This window comes from Schistocerca serialis, chromosome 6 (assembly GCF_023864345.2).
Source record: "Schistocerca serialis cubense isolate TAMUIC-IGC-003099 chromosome 6, iqSchSeri2.2, whole genome shotgun sequence".
Lineage (NCBI taxonomy): Eukaryota > Metazoa > Arthropoda > Insecta > Orthoptera > Acrididae > Schistocerca > Schistocerca serialis.
The window spans coordinates 261,499,802-261,513,863 of record NC_064643.1 but is presented as its reverse complement, the minus strand read 5'-3'; positions in this window follow the sequence as shown (position 1 = coordinate 261,513,863).

Sequence of the window (14,062 nt, the reverse complement as noted above, 5' to 3'; positions counted from 1 at the left end):
AGGATTGCTAATTGTCGAACGTGACTACCCGGCTGGTGAATTGATTTTTTGTGCATAAAGGCACAGGTAAAGTATTTGGAATGAGCATAAGCGCCGTATCGATGTGAACTGCAAAAAGACAGTGATTAATACTGAGTGAACTATGCACTGCACCTTTACATGTCGACGAACTATACTAGCTTTCGGGTGTGCTATGGGGCGCAAATTGGTGAATCACTGCTGAAACAATGCGTGTGCACGACATCAGCTTTGAACATTTCGAGGACTGAGCTTTGATATGAATAAGTCTTGAAGCGTGTCGTATCGGTCACTGACCTGAAACTGTTTCACAGGTTTCCCGGCGTGCACAACGTGTAGACGAGAGTACTCTGTATTTAAAATGGTACACACTCTGTAACTGCAATACCATGACATCAAGATCACAACGACAGCACAGATGTCTTATCATTGCCTGTAATAGATGTATAATGAATCTGGAGACATTATTTTCAAAACTAAGAACTTAGAAACTGATTGCTAAATAAGACCAAGCTCTCAATTACAAATGTTGTCTTGCTCTGACTTTAAATAAATGTCGTGCCGGTATGTATGACAATAATATGACTGTAAGCATACCACATATAAATGTAGTGTGTGCTTCACATCCCTTCCTACAATTCTTTTATCAGTTTTAAAATAGTAGTCACAAGCGCTCCCGTTCATTCAGTATATTTGCCATGTTTCGTAAATTATGATTTCTCTAGTGATAAATAAGTAAGTCACTGAAGTGAGCAAATCTGCAAACCGCCACTGTACGACGTGCGCGAGAACCTATCATAAATGTGCTTTTCTCCGATAGGCCGAGAACCGCTATTCGAATTTGACAGATAATGTACGCATGTTGTGGGACTGCTTTATTACAATACGATTTGCATGGGTTGGGCGTGTCAGTGTAATTTGAGTAGCTGAGTGCATTTCTGCGTGCATGAGTACTTACAACTATATTTAATGCCAGACAACGAAGTTCAGTTGCTTTACGCCATCCTGGTTTTTGTATATTTGCGTGAAGCTACAGGGCGAGTATATGAGTACAGCCTTATTGCTTTTGAGTTGTGCAGTGAATTTCGTTCTTCCCATACGTGATATTAATCATTGTCAAATAACACCCTTCAGTTCAATCATTGTAACAATGAGGTTAGGTCTCCAGTTGAATACAGGTCATTTACACTGTTTCAATTTAGTTTGACCATCCATTGTGTTGTAGTTTCTTCTGAAGGAATTTGTCTAGTGAGTAACCTTGTACAGAGGTGAAACATGGATCATAAACAGTTCAGTCAAGAAGTGAACAACTTCTGAAATGTGATGCCGCAGCAGGATGCTGCAGATCAGAAAACTTGAGAGAAAAGGAATTTATGACACAACTCGACTAAAAGAAGGATTATTTGGGAGTATACGTCCTGAGAGATCTTAAAATCATGAATTTGGTAATCTAGGATGCAGAGGAAGATCGGGGCTTGACTACTGTAAACATGTTTAAATTGATGTAGGTTGCAGTAGTCACGCAGGGATGAGGGTCTTGTACACTGTCGACTTGCATGTAGAGTTGCATCAAACTAGTCTTCAGACTAATGAGAACAACAACAACAGCAACATGTAGATATGTAATATAGTTATACTATCATTTATTATACTTACAGTATTCGTATCAGCTGATCAATTTTAGGGCTCCGTGCATCAGTCGGTAAAAACGAAACGACGTGTGGAGTAGCCGCGCGGTCTAGGGTGTTTCCCCACCCCTGTCGGAGGTTCGAGTCCTCCCTCGGGCATGGATGTGTGTTGCTCTTAGCGTAAGTTAGTTTAAGTTAGATTAAGTAGTGCGTAAGGTTAGGGACCGATGACCTCAGCAGTTTGGTCCCATAAGACCTTACCACAAATTTCCAAATTAAAAAAAACAAAAACAAAAGAAACCCCTATAGCAGGACTGGGAAACCTTTGGTGGCCCGCTGGCCTGACTCACATACTTACTTTAGCTCGAGGGCCGCCTTGTTATGTGATGCGACATAAGGTCAAAACTGTAGCGTACGTGACATTAGCGTTTATGGGATAATGTTTGGATACAAATGTCATCCTCTTCCGGACAGTCCATGCCAAATATCTTTCCTCGAAACACATTCCTTTTTTGTCCACCCAACCTTAGGGAAGGATGGGAAAGGTAGTCGGCAGTGCCCTTTCAAAGGAACTAAGCCGGCATTTGCCTGAAGCGATTTAGGGAAATCACAGAAAACCTAAATCAAGACGGCCCGACGCGGCATTGAACCGTCGCTAGCCGGCAGCAGTGGCCGAGCGGTTCTAGGCTCTTCAGTCTGGAACCGCGCTGCTGCTACGGTCGCAGGTTCGAATTCTGCCTCGGGCATGAATGTGTGTGATGTCCTTAGGTTAGTTAGGTTTAAATAGTTCTAGGTCTAGGGGACTGATGACCTCAGAAGTTAAGTCCCATAGTGCTCAGAGCCATTTGAACTATTTGAACCGTCGTCCTTCCGAATGCGAGTCCAGTGTGCTACCCACTGCGCCACCTCGCTCAGTTTAAGCTTCGTGAACATTGATTGTTTGCCTACGAAGTTCTACAAAACACATGTTAAAAACTTTAACTGCAAAATTCTGCGACGCCGTTGGTAAGAAATAATGTTCACCACTCGTAAATTAATCAGACATCTGAAGATAGGCATTGTGAAATGTTACCATGGAAGGCAATTAGTTGCAGCTAATTCATTGTAAATTAACTTCACTTTCAACAGCTGCAGTGTTCTTATGCGTGCACAGCCGACAAGAATTGTTTACTAACGTTAATACGAGGTAGAATAGTAAAACAAAATACGGCTATTAGATGGGAAATCCCAGTCGACAAGTAATTAGGTGTATTTTCGCGATTTTTGGCTGCAGGCAGGTCATTCGAGTATCTGAAGTTTAATGTGTTGATATCGACCAACACTATTAGCAAGCTATTTTTAAATATTTTTCCAAAGTACTTTTGATGAAAGGACGCATATGCATGTGTTGTTTCTGTAGCACTAAATAAGTGAAGCCATCAGTCCTTTGTTCATTTTAGAAAAAGTTCGCTTGACTACGGCATATTTCGGCTGGCTATACAGAAGCAAACTGGAAAAGTGCGAACAACAGAATGGCGAATTGTCATACTTCTCTCACACGCTTAATATGTATTAATAATACCGAGAATTGTTTGGTCGAATACGTATTGATAATACTGAGAATATTTTGATTGCGCAGCATTACTATTCGTCAATTTTCACGTATTGACAATAAGGCAATATTTGCCCCTAGATGGTAATTATATTGGGAATGCTACTGAATGCGTGAGAGCTCCTGAATGTCCGTGTGATGTTTCCACCACTATAAATTGTAGGTACGAATTGTATGTTTTTAGTACTTTACAAAATGGCCGAAACCGCTTAAACCCATGGCAGCAGAACTCACTAAAGCTGTTACAGACTGTACGGCAAATGATATAGCAGTTCTCATGTACCGAACCGAACGTCAGCTGAAATATCCGAAAATGCGTCCCGGGCGGAGTACAATGCGAGCACCTCCCGCTCTGTCCCGCAAATTTTTTAGCGGTCTGGATTGGGATTGAAACCACCGGATCCGGCCGCGGGCCACCGGTTGCCCACCCGCGCCTTGTGGGATCACTTGTCCTTGTAACCCTCTGCCTGTCCGTCCGACTGACTATGTGTCCGATAGTTAAGACCCCTTTTTCTCAAGAACCGGTGGAGGTGTCAAATTGAAATTTATGCCAGATACTAAGGTTGGGGGTGTAAAAAATATAAGCTTGTATGTCAGTACGATCAAAAGACACGGCCATACATGACACATATTTTTATATTCGCAGACTGACTGATCAAAACCTATAGATAACTATCTTTATACATGAAGGGCCTGGTGGACCAAAGGTCCTACAAAAAACGTAGGAACCTCAATTACAGGAAATATTTTTCTAATTAACGTGACCCTCCACGCAGCTGATCGTCAATAGGTAGGAGAAGATACCCACTGACAGCTGACGAGAACACGACGGGCTACCAGTGGAATAACCTAAGACATGCCTGAAGACATACCAGGATGGTCAAGCGTAAGGAGAGCAGCGGCGCACGCCTCTGCATTGTGCTACGTAGCACACTTCCCGTTTCCCCATATGTATTGCCTTGGCGTAGGATAATCCGGGATCATTTTCTCCTTACTTAGCGCACGATGCAGTGCTAGTAGGATACATTCTGGATGTACTGTTAAACCTTGCTTTCTGTGAAATTTCATGATTATAGGTGAACGAGAAATACGCTTTAGGTTTTGATGAGTGAGACTGCGTGTATCAAAATGTGTAACATAAATGACCGAATCTTTTAACTGCTCTAACTTAGGAGCTTGTTATATTTTTATATCGCCAAGGAACAAAGACTTTGGTATGTGAAATAAATTTGAACTTGGTACTCTAATCTTTTCCAGAGAAAAAGGGGTTTTAAAAGACGGACGGACAAACAGACAGATAAAAAATAAATAAAAATATTGTTCTTTGTGTGATATAAGTACAAATTAACAATATTCGGATTTTTTCCTTCATCTCTACTGTCAAATCATGCTTGTTTCTCAATTTCATGATTCTAGGCCAACGGGAGGTACTCTATAGGTTTTCTTGAGGGAGTTTGCGAGTTACAAAACATGTGACATAAATGAGTCAATCTTTTCATCGCACTGACTTTACACCGCCGATGGAGCAGACCTTAGTATGTGCCGTAAGTTTGAACTTGATATGCCTACCAAATTCTGAGAGAAACGGGTTTTAACAGAAGAACACGCAGATAGATGGATAAGAATGACAAAAAAATATTTTTTTCTTATGATATAATTACAAATTAACGATCTTCGGATTTTTTCCTTTACTTATACCGTGAAACCTTCCTTACTGATAAATTTCATGATTCTGAGTCAACGGGAAGTATCATATTGGTTTTGATGTGTAAGTATTCGAGTATCGAAATATGTGACATAAATGGCCGTATCTTTTGAGTGCATTGACTTAGAAGCTTAAAATTTTTGCGCAACCACGGGACTATAGACCTTAATATGTGACATAAATTTGAACTTGACATGTCTAGACTTTCTTGAAAAGAAGGGGACTCAACAGTCGGACAGACAGGCCATAAAACAATCCTATAACGGTTCCGTTTTTAAATATGGAGGCACGGAATCTAAAAACCTGTTAAAATAAAAATGAAAAACAGTGTTAATGAAAAAATAAAAGGGTAAAGCCCTTGTCTCAAAGCAGTCATATTGCGAGATCGAGTCTCGGCCGGATAACGGATTTTTCAGTCTTCGATTTAACCTAGCCATCGCCTCTCAACGGTGTGAGGAGTCCCCAGAAATACCACGTGGCTCGGAATCCAGGTTAAACTGTGGTTTTTCCTTCCCTGATTGGATAAATGGAGTAGATTCGGGGCATGCACGTGGCCGAACTGGCGTCCAATAGGAGGACTGTCACCAGGACACTGAGCAACACATAATTAAATTTGTACGCAACCCTCAGAGCACGAGCCCTACTCGCATTTTTTATTATTTGTACCATAATAAAACAGTATTAATCATAAATAAATAAATATAATAATAATAATAATAATAATAATGAAACTTGCACTGGATGATGAGATGGAGCTTGGCGACCCCCTTGATCCTGCCCGAAATGAGCAAATTACGAGCTGACGCGAGATTTAAGATGTCTCCCACACTTCGTAATCAACAGCACAAATAACACTGGACTGTAACAATACTCGTCATGGACAGCTACACGAAGCTTTTAACCTCGAAAACAGGAAAGGTGTCCCAGAATCACTGAATAAATAAAACATTTCTATGTAATTATTATTCGATGAAATCAGTACCAGGCAAGCCAAACCACAGCAAAATTTATATGAAGACAATACATGCGATTTTGTACAAAAGTAAAGAACATAAGTGCATGTAGCAAAAGCAATAGTGCGTTGCTAAAAATTTAGTGGCCCGCGTATAGTGCATGACGTTAACAGAACTTGCCGTACAGACTATTTTCTAATGCTTCGCTTGCACGAAGGGGGCCTATACCTTGGCCGACTTATTCATCAGATTTGACCCTCTTAGATTCTTTCTCTGCGTAAAACTAAAAGACGCTGTATACAAGGAAATAACAGAGTACAGGAAATGATATGAAACGACGTGTTACTGATGTCTGTGTTGAATTTTCTGCTAGAATCCCAGAACATTTGCATCACTCTTTACACAGCAAATTGGAAGTTTGTATTAAAGCTGGTGGTCGGCATTATAAACGCCACGTTTCAAGACCAGTTATTTCTTCTTCAGCACACAAAGTTTTCTTTTATACTGGCATTGAAATGGTTCAAATGGCTCTGAGCACTATGGGACTTAACATCGGAGGTCATCAGTCCCCTAGAACTTGGAACTACTTAAACCTAACTAACCTAAGGACATCACACACATCCATGCCCGAGGCAGGATTCGAACCTGCGACCGTAGCGGGCAGGCGGTTCCAGACTGAAGCGCCTAGAACCGCACGACCACACCGGCCGGCTACTGGCATTGACATCTATATCTGTGTGCCATGGATTCAACAATTCACTAGTATGTTTATGGAAGTATGTGACATCAGATGTCTACACACATGACACGCAATTTCCGTAAATTACGATCCGATACTTTGTGGGCGCGAAGCTGATTCCCGATAGTGTCCCAGATGTGTTCCATAGGGTTCAGATCAGGCAAACTGGGTGGCTGAAACACGAACGTGGCTTCATCATTAACCTCGTCAAACCACTGGAGCACGATTCTGGCCCTGGAACACGGCAGGTATATTTCTGGAAGATACCAATGCTCTTGGGGAAGACATCAAGCGCGAAGGGATTCAAGTGAGACTCACAACGTTCACGTACTCCACAGCTGACATTGTGCCTTCGGTTGCTACCACAGGTCACGTGGATGCCACAGTAAATATCCCCAACAGCATAATACTTTCTCCACTAGCCTTCGTCCGGGGCGTGGTGCATGTTTCGAGCAGCCGTCCTCTTGTATGACGGCGTTACCTAGACACGACCATCGACCTGTTGTAACAAGAAATATGATTCATACTTTCAGGCGAGACGTTTCCATTGGTCCACTTTCCGGTAATGAGTATAGGAATGAATCAGAAACATCAAATACTGAGAGATTGAAAATAGCAGCGCCTAAAAGTAGTTTGATCACCGAAATTTAATTAAGTAGACCGTAAGTCCTGGACTGAGATTTATTAGATGAGTCCTAATAAAATGTCATTCTCTTATGAAGAAAGTTTCTGGAAAACTCTTATTGAACTAGTCGTTCAGAGTTATCTGTCACTCTGGACCCTTACGCATATGGGTCACCAGAAGTGGTCGAGGAAATGCAGAGAAGAACACCGTGAGTCCTCACATGTTTGTTTATTCAACGCGATTAAGTTGCAGTTATGTTCAACATATACCGGTGGAGAAGCTGAAATAAAGAAATGTTCAAGTCCATCCCCAGAATTTGAGGTACAAGGAATGGAGAGATTGTGGAGTTCAGTTCCCTGGTCTCCAAAGTGTACACTAATGTTCTGTGTACCGACCTACAGTCTCCCCACTTTGTCCCAAATAAAATTGCTGTTAAGGTGTAGAATACGTAAATGATAAATATAATTATGATGTTACGTGTTCTGTATCATCTACTGTATCATCGCGTAGAGCTAACGGGTTAACTTATGTGACTTTAAATTCGCACAACTCTCCCTGTCGAGGTTGTTGCACTGCCCTTTTATACAGCAGGGACAGACAAAAACCACCCCTGGCAGCAGTGACGCCGCTGGGAAGCCAGTGTGCTCAATGACGTTTACCCATTTGTGTGAAATATGGTTTCAAGCAGCTAATGGCTTATGGATTGTTGTGGCTGCAGCATTTCGATTGCTATCATTGTACAGGATGTAGGAACTCAGGCCCCGTATTAGCCACAGTGCATTTCAGTCTACTCGCTTAGCTTCGTATGTACGTCAAAGGATAAAATAAGGCGAACTCTTAAACGTCATCGATCCATATTGCGTCACTTTATTAATGAATGTGGTATTTGTGTAGTAGAAAGATCAGGGGACACGAAGAACAATGCCTGAAGTGCGCTGGCGAACAATCGCTGTTGCTAAATTAATGGCGCTGAGCCTTTATTTCTGTATGGTAGTATGCAGCAGGTACTACCACCGAGGGAACTAGTAACTGTGGCAGAGAACCAGGAAAATTTAATTATTAGGTCCTAAATGGAAACGGTATGTGTTCGTTTTTATTACAAAGCAAACAGATACAGGGAGTTACTTCAACTGTAGAATGGCAACTTATTTACATAAAGTAAAATTTGCTATTAAGTCTTCCATTATTTTCTTAAGGCAGTCATCGATAGAAACCTGCCAGAAGTACTACCGCAAAGATCAAAGCACTAGGAATCGGAACTCTCTCCTCTACTGTGCAAAGAAAACCAATGCATGCACAAAAGAAATTCTCCTTAAATTTCAACGATAATACAAAGCCCTCTGTTTCTTAATGATCGGGAAGAACTGCGGTTTAGTCATGGGAGTAACAGAATACTTGGAAATCTGTCAGAACACTGTACTTCAGTCGCCACTACCTGTGACAAATATTCCCATGGAAGAAATCATCTCACAATGACAGTTCGTTTTTATGGTTAGTTCTGACAATATGCTGAATGACCGTCATATTTCCCCAAATAATATTGTTGTATCTATTCTCCACATGAATTTAGATTTGACGAAGCGGTTTGCTGACTCTATTTAAACCGAGTGGATCTAAAATTTGGTCAAACAAGTTAACATCATGTTTCACGTCCCGTTAGGACTACTCTCCAAATTCAAAGTGCTGGTCTTTGGTTTTCTATTTCAAAATATTCAGTTTCTATTCCTAATTTTTCTGTCTTGTGAGACAAAAAACTGAGCCATGCTGCGGCTCGCGTTGGTGCTGTTTGTAGGTCTCCGCCCTCTGTTGGAGGCCAGACGGTATCGTTTAGTTGGCGTGGTTGTGGTTGCTTGTCTTCTTCTCGTGTTGGCTGGCGCCACTCGGTTTCGCAAGTGTTGCCTGTCCGCTAGTGATAGCAGCGGTGGTTATCGATATGTAGAAACTGTTGCCCTATCTTTGGGGCGACGTTGTTGTTTTTCCATGTCGTGCGAGTGTGGCAGTTCGGTTGGGGACTCATGAGGAGCCAGGTCCGCGCAGTGAGAGAACACGCCGGGACCGCTGGCGGCACGCGTGGACTGCCAGATGGAAGGGCTGTGGTCACAAGGGTGCACGACCTCGTCCTCAGGCGGATCCAGCAAGCTTCAATATGAGTGCATCTCAATCCAAGTAGCAGAGTCAGTCATCTGTGTGGAGCCCATAGTACATATGTGATGTGACAGATTATCATCGCGCCATCATGTGCAGTTTGGTGGATCTGCGTACGACTTAGCGCTTGAGGACCATACTGTGTTAAAGCACTTGGCTCAGTGATTAGACGGTGTGGTTACTCAACTGTGAATTAATGAAGCAGTGAAGAGATTTGTTTCATTCTGCCAACCATCGTCAGAGTTGTCACAGTGAGTTCAGTGTGCGTTTGTGTGCCTAATGAATTTGATGTCACTCATTTGGTACTTGGTTTTGGCTTGCTTTGCGATTTTTTCCGCAATGGCGTGTAGTTGCTGATTTTGATTGGTTACTTACGGCTTTGCCTTGCACGAAAATCTAGTGGGGTTTTAGTTACTGTTGGTTTGTCTGGTGTTCTGAACTATGACTTGTTTGTTCAGATTTTCGGGTTGTGGAATCGGACGAAAATCTAGTAGTTGTTCCTTTCTCGTTCCTGGCGCTCTAAACACAGTATTCTTGGGACGTAGTGCAGACCGCCGGTTCCAGCTATGGTGTACTGTTGCATTTGGTTTATCGAACATCAGGTAGCCTTCAGCAGGGTTATCATTAGTCATTCATTAGACTGCCACTAGTCTGAGTTACCTTCTTGTGAAGTGAATGCAACTCTTGGCTGCCTATCTCATCGCTTGCGAAAGTGTTTGTTGCCGGGCCTTCTCAGAGATCGTTTCCTGGAGCACCGTCTGGATCAGTTGCTTGTTTTTTTTTTTAAATTAACTTTGCTTTTATATTTGCTGTTTTACGGCCGGTTTCAATTTTTTTTAATATTATTGCCGTTCCTGGCATGTAAGGCCTTCAGCCTTTGATTGTGGTCATTTGCTTTAAAATCCTATTTGGTAATTGTATTTTACAGTAAGCCTTGAAACCTTATTTACTGCCATTCATGGCGTCTGATGCCTTCTGCGGTATTTGTGGCGACTTGTCTTTAATATTTCTATACCTGTAATTTGTAAGTTTCAGCGAGTTTTAAACAATTCTTAATTTATTGCCATTCCTGGCGTGTTAAGCCTTCTGCTCAGATCACAGTGGCTTGCTTTTAAAACATTATCTGTTGCATCTGAATTTAATGGTGATTTGCTAAATTGTGACTCACTGAAAACACTATCATTTACACTTGTGTATTCATTAATAACGTGTTGTATTTTTTAAATTTATTGTTGAGTCTGGAATTACTGATTTAAAATAAATTGTGTGTAATTGTAAAAGGCAACCAATAGTAACTGATTACGGCCTCTTCCACAATCGTAACCGAATCCAGCCTTCCCTTGACCACCAGGTCTCAAAAACTGTACGGGTATATTATATATTTTTAACCAAGACAAAAAGTTTATATGTGGTTTGAAATGCAATATAATAATAGTAATAATTTAGTGTATCTCAGTGGCCTGGTGCAAGTGTCTGAACGGATTTCCACTAGGTGCCTTGCGTGTCCCCGACTCACCACAATAATTCTTGCAGGGAAAGGGGCTCTACAATTTAACCGGGAATCCGAACAACGTGTTACTCCTGGCGAATCTTCACATCATCGAGGGGTAAATGTTAGATTAAAGACAGATTGAAAATTCCTTGGTCAATCGGGATGTGACCTCGCAATGTTTCGATTTGCCGGACACGTTCTTTAGCATTAGACCAACAGAGCCTATGAAATACGATATCCTTAGTTACCTATCTTTAGATAGAGTACCTGAGGAATTGCAGCAAGAACGGGAAGTAAAGCTTATAGGTCATGTAAAAGAGTAATTGCTTAAAAATGGAGAACAATTTTAGGCAAAGCATCTAAGGAACTACAGCAGATGATTAATAAAATGTAGTCTTAAAATCCTTGGTGACTTGTTTCAGTTAAGAAACATCTCAAAAGTAAAATTTCTATACTGGGGTAGCAGCATTGATAACATTTATGCACTCATTCCAAGTACTAGGTATTCAGTTAATTGTGTAATTGTGTTAACTAAACAACTAATACAACAATCGTTTAGTCGTTTATCTTGTACAAATAGACTAGAAACTAATTTAGGGTATTATCACTGCTGTCAACGTTGCCAGCTCACCATAGACATATTTGCCTGAAGATGCTTATTTAACCGAAACAAGCCACCAAATAGAAATATAAAGCAACCTGGTCTGCTTTAAGACCAGTGGAGATGAAATTTTGAAACCGAGTAATTATTTGACAGAAAGGATATTATTGCGCTTCTAATGGAGGTGAACTACATTTGATTGGCGAATCCATAATAGTTTTACGTTACACAGAAGCAGTGAAAGATATATACTTTACAAATAGAAGTCCACCGACTGTCTGTGTTTATGCTTTCAAATTTTTATTACCGACATGAGTCTCGAAATGAAAGCTTCGCCATCAGAGTTTTCAGCATTCACGTGAGGCAGTCTGGCTTGTACTAGTGAAGCAGTCACACCTAAGAAAGGTTGTCGTGCTATATATATGTAAAACGTGTGAGCGCTAGTAAAGACATACTGCAGGGTTGTTACAGCTTATCTTCTGTTTCTTCAAAAAGCAGCACAAAAATTTTAAAACGTTATGTATTACTTTTCACTATAATCTCACAGTTTTCCTTACTAGTAGAAAGTTATACTCTTTACCGTACTCGTTTTCTGAGTTGTATCACAGCTATAGAGTAATATTTTAAGTGACTGTTTTCGATGATACGGGACGTTTATTTTCAGTGTTTTCATCTTATGTTTTTGTTGGTATATGTACAATGGAAACCAAACAAAGTAATTTCTCCATCAACCGCTAGTGAAGCAGAATCTCTATTATACAGGTTTTATATAGTGCTGTAATTTGTCTTTGACAGCCCTCAGGCGAGTTTCCGTTTATGTAACTTAATACCTCTAAGGTATTACTTCTTCACCAGATCTTGACGGAAAGGCACATATCTTATACTGCTTTTTCTTTCATGCCTTATTTCCCATGTCTCTTGGAGTCGGCTCTCCTAGTCTTGTTATGTTGCTTCATTTCACGGTGCTGTCCCAATAATTTTCAGTTTTCCGTTAGGGTCCCAAGCCATCTCTTGCTGGGCATCCGGAGCTTCTTTTAAGTCCTTTTATGTCAAGTACAGTTCACGGCGCATGAAATGCTAGTAAGAGCGTAGATGACTCTCTTGAAGGTATTCCACTTTGTTTGCTATCTCAAACGAACCTCGGATGTGGTCGTTTCTTACTTTGTCTTTTAGAGTCACTCCTCCAGATCAACGTAGCATCCTTGCCTCTGTAACCTGGAGCATTCGTTCGTGTGTACGGCAACCGTTTTATGATTTTGGAAATCCCGACGACAGAGGTTTCTTTCCGTAATATGTATCAGAAGTAAACAAAAAATCGAAAAACAAACAATCGATGGACTTTTACCTATTAATATGAACTGCATTTACAGTGACAAAAGACTTGAAAGGTTTGTGTGTATAATTTTGTAGGTAATTTTCTTGTTTTTTGGATGTTTTTGGACGTGCATGTAATATTTGTTTCGTTTAGTTATGCGGGCATTGCCTCGTCAGAGACGCTGCAATGTCTGGAGACTAGTTAGGTCGCCTTTGCTCTGCGAGGAGAGGAGAGGGGGAGATGTAGCGGTGTGTCATGGCAGTGAACTATTACAGGGAGGACGCAGAAAATGGTGCCTCTGGGACTTATTTTATCGATCTGATGGAATATGTTATTATTAGAAAAGGAATAAAGTAATTTTGCATTTAATGAGATGGATTTACTAAGGTAGATACTATTCTGAGAACATTAAGGTTTAAGATAACGAGTGAACATTATGACGATGATGATGTTTGGGTTGTGGGGCGCTCAACTTTGTGGTCATCAGAGATCGTACGAAGTTCCAGTTTTTCCACAGTCTAATCTAGCCACTGGCACTAATGATGACGATGATGATGAAATAATGAGGGCAACACAAACACCTAGTCCACAGGCAGAGAACATAACCAACCCGGCCGGGAATCAAACGCGGGACCCCGTGATCCAGAGGCAGCAACGCTAGCCACTAGACCACGAGCTGCTGACACGTATGAACATATTTTACTTTATTGCGGCAGTCTAATTAGTTAGGCATTTTTAGTTAGACACAGACATCCAGAGCAGGGCTTTCTTGCTATTTTTATGAAGTTTTGCCACAGTCAATGTTAATGGATTTGCAAAGACGAAAAGAATTTATTTATTAGAATGATGACTTTTGTCATGAAATAAATTATGTTGAGTTACATTTCTGTATTTCTCTACTTTTTTACTATGGGACTTAACTTCTGAGGTCATCAATCCGCTAGATCTTAGAACTACTTAAACCTAACTAACCTAAGGAAATGACACACATCCATGCCCGAGGCAGGATTCGAACCTGCGACCGTAGCGGCCGCACGGTTCCAGACTGTAGCGCCGAGAACAGCTCGGCCACCCCGGCCGGCTGTATCAATCTAGCGTTGCTCTTACATAACTGTAATTTGTAATGAAATATTTTCTTATGGTTGTTAAGCTTTCCAGGGTGAAAATGGAATAGTGTCAAGATTTTTTTCTCTTTCTTTTTTTTTGGAGATGAAACTTTTCTTAATATAATTTCTTGAGTAGAATTTTTG